The sequence below is a fragment of the Gadus morhua genome, chromosome 20, assembly GCF_902167405.1.
Source record: "Gadus morhua chromosome 20, gadMor3.0, whole genome shotgun sequence".
In the NCBI taxonomy this organism is placed as follows: Eukaryota; Metazoa; Chordata; class Actinopteri; order Gadiformes; family Gadidae; genus Gadus; species Gadus morhua.
Window position 1 is genome coordinate 22,676,975 of NC_044067.1, and position 3,956 is coordinate 22,680,930.

The window sequence follows — 3,956 nt, forward strand, 5'->3', positions numbered from 1 at the left end:
CATTTTTAAAAGGCCGGGACAGAAGTGAATGAAGAATTTTGAAGAAGGAGAAGAAAACACAAGAACGAATTATGATAATTATAAATATAAACAAGCCAGCGATTTCCACTTCCACGCCCACAGATTCGTTCGTTGCTCCCCCTACTGTTCTGGCGGAGAATCCCCTTGCAACACGCGCAATCCTTAAGGAACCTTAAAGGAACCGTAAATCAAAACTTGTCTAAAACAAGTCCCTTGTGTAAATTACGTGCTTACGTCTCTGCGTCTAAAACGACCCTAAATCGGCCTTGATTCAGAGGGTTCGAGGGGACAGAGACAGAGAGAGAGAGAGCTTCTTGGGTTAGTTAGCTGACCACCTTCTTAGGATGGGGCCGTATGATCAACTGTCTTCTGCTTTTCTGCTCTTAGAACTTGACACTGAAAAGTGTCTGGGGAACTTAGCAATAGCATTTTATTTTAGGAACTCTGACATAGCCTCTATTAGTTTATTCTAGCATCGGGCATATTCTTAAATTGTGGCTGAATAAGCTGGTGAACTGAGACAAGAAGTCCATATCAGTTATTCTAGCATGGGGCATATTCTCAAATTTTGGCTGAATAAGCCAGTGAACTGAGACAAGAAGTCCATATTTGTTTATTTTAGATTAAGACATAATCTCAAATTTTGTCTGAATAAGCGGGTGACTGAGATTCGAAGTCTGTCTTATTTTGATTTGGTTAAGATCTATTATCTATTATTTTATCTTGTTTATCTTACATTTATATTTCCCTTTCTTTATCTTAATGGGCACTCTCTCAATCTACACTCAATTGTAGAAGATATTGTGTTAATGGACCTAAAATAAATCTACCTGACTACATTTGTAGAAGGTTAACTCTCCCAGCCGATCCCCTTATGGTAAGTGGCGATTAATACAAGCAATGGTTGATTGTGACTGACGTGTCTAGAGGGAAAAAAGGCAAACGTAAAAGAGGTCTTGATAATAAAAAACAAGGCAAAAGATACATCAGGGAAGAACTCCAGACTGAGACACTTGGTGGAGTGAGGGAGGGAAACAGCCTTTAAGTCCAACACGTCTATTATTTGAAGCATGTCTTTCCTGGGTGTGGGGCATTGCGGTGGATCGATGGACGGCAGGCGACCTGCTGTGCGCTACAGGCCCTCTCTGTACTCCAGCTCCCACTCTGTTTGTCAGGTGACTAATAAGCAACACGCGCTTCAGGTGTTGAAGAGGAGGTCGATAAGCGCCTCAAAAACAAACCTTTTTAAGTGATAACAATGAAAACCTTGCAGATCCGGTGTCCCTTACAACTCGGTTTAGGGGGGGAACCGAATCTGCAAGGAAAAATCTTTAATTTATTTTTCTTTAAGGGGCAATCAGAGGAGATGAGCGAGAGAGCAGCATAGGGTGCTCTGCCTCCATGTCGTCTCTGACGGAGCTGGACGAGGGTCTTTTCAGAGTATAATAAACAAACATTATGAAATATGAATTCAGCTTTTTGCTGTCAGCCATGAAAGCCAGTAAGATGTTCCCCATTCAGAGGATGTTGGGGCTCTCTGTGCTGGTGCCAAGAGGGGGTTTGAGGTTGGAACAAGGCCAAGCTGCCTCTAGTGATAAGATTCAGAGATATTAAAGACCCAATCCCTCTCCTTACAGCCCCTGTTGGAGTCAGGACAGGCTGGGAAGGTTTTGATGAAGGGGAAGAATCACACATTAACTTAAAGACATTGCAGAAAAAAAAGCTGTTACCAATGTAGATCCTGGACTTCCTGCCAAATGTGTAATGACTATAATTTGTTCTAATCTTGAGAAATTGGCAAAGGTATCGCAAATCAATTAGTTCACTGTTGAAATCACAAAGGACTGTAAATATCCTCCTTTACTGTACAAAGTAAATATTTACTGTGTTCTCTAGTCCCAGTTGGGATGAGTGGGATTAACATGTGTGATAAGAACAATCACAGAGGACGGCCCAACATTTAAAGCAGATTAAAACTGTCTGTGCAGACACTGTAGTACTCTACACAGCACAGGTGTCAGTGCTTTCTGCCATTACATGGTTCAATCAAAACATATACGTGGCTTTCAAACATTAATTCTCCATCTTTGTCCAACCTGAACAGACAATACAGAGGGATTGTCACGCTTTCGGTAGAAAAGGATCCAATCGCAGACAGAAGGCTTGGTTACAAGAACTTTCTCTGAGTTTATTCCCAGCAAGGCACAGGTATCATACAGGCACGATCCGACAGAGACTGAATGGGCACACTGAGCTTAAGAAGCCACAAACCAATCAACACACATTAGCAACAGGTGTGTTCACAAACTCAGGGGATATCAGCAAACCAAAGAAAAGCAGGAAGTAGCAGGGTGGAGTCGAAAGTACATTGCAATCCAAAACAAACAGAAAACACCACCAACTGACCTACAAAATGTAAATAAATAATAAAAAACACATGTTGCTGAAAAAACAGGAACTTAAATATCAGGATCCCTTACAGTACCCCCCCTCCTACGGACGCCTCCTGGCGTCATAACCGGGGAAACTGGATGTTTCTCTAGAAAGTCTTTAATGAGCGAACGGTCAAGAATGTCACGACCTGGAACCCAGCACCTCTCTTCTGGACCGTAGCCCTCCCAGTCCACAAGGAACTGGAGGCCGCGGCCCCGGCAACGAACATCTAAGAGCTGGTGAACAGTGAAGGTCTCTGAGCCATCAATGATTCGTGGTGGAGGAGGGGGCTTGGGGGCGGGGCAGAGCTGGCTCAAGACAAAGGGCTTAACCCTGAAAACATGGAAGGTGGGATGGATGCGGCGGAGGTTGGGGGGGAGCTTTAGACGGACAGCAGCGGGGCCAATAATTCTCTCAATGGGGTAAGGACCAATGAAGCGGGGTGCGAGTTTCCGAGACTCCACCCTGAGTGGAATGTCCCGGGTCGACAGCCAGACACGCTGTCCCACACGCTAGGGAGGAGCCTCAGAGCGACGGCGGTCTGCCTGACTCTTCATCTTGACCGAGGCACTCTGCAGAGCTGTCCGTGTGCTTCTCCATGTCTGCCGGGAACGGCGGACGAAGGCCTGGCCTGAAGGCACGCTGACCTCTACCTCCTGAGCAGGGAATCGGGGGGGCTGGTAGCCGAGACAGCATTCAAAAGGGGAGAGGCCTGAGGAGGCAGTTGGGAGGGAATTAATTGAATACTCAACCCAAGGTAGCTGGGAGCTCCAGGAGAACGGTCTCTCAGCTGCCATGCAACGCAAAGTTGCCTCAAGTTGTTGGTTTGCCCGCTCCGTCTGGCCATTGCTTTGAGGATTGTACCCTGAGGACAAACTGACAGAAGCACCAATGAGAGTGCAGAAGGCCTTCCAGAAGTGAGACGTGAACTGTGGGCCTCTGTCGGAAACTACATCCACAGGCAATCCATGGTACTTGAACACATGCAGCTTGACTAAGCTTGCAGTCTTCTTGCAGAGGGGATCTTGGGTAATGGAACAAGATGTACTGATTTGGAAAATCGATCAACAACTGTGAGAATAGTGGTGTTACCATCAGACGGTGGGAGGCCAGTAACGAAATCCAGAGCAATGTGAGACCACGGTCTCTTGGGGATGGGTAGGGGCTGCAACAGGCCGGAAGAGGGTTGCGTGGAGTTCTTACTCCGTGCACAGACAGAACAGGCTGAGACAAAGGCACGAACATCACCTCCAATGGTAGGCCACCAAAATCTCCGGCGGATGAAGGCTTGGGTGCGCCTAGCTCCAGGATGGCAGGAGAGCCGGGAAGAATGACCCAACTGCAAGACCTGGGAACGGAGGGGCACAGGGACAAACAGGCGGTTGACAGGGCACTGACTGGGAGCAGCATTGTCCGGGTGGGCGGAACGCACCAGAGACTCTATGTCCCACTGGACTGCCCCAACAATACGGTGACCAGGAAGGATATTCCTCGGTTCCTCT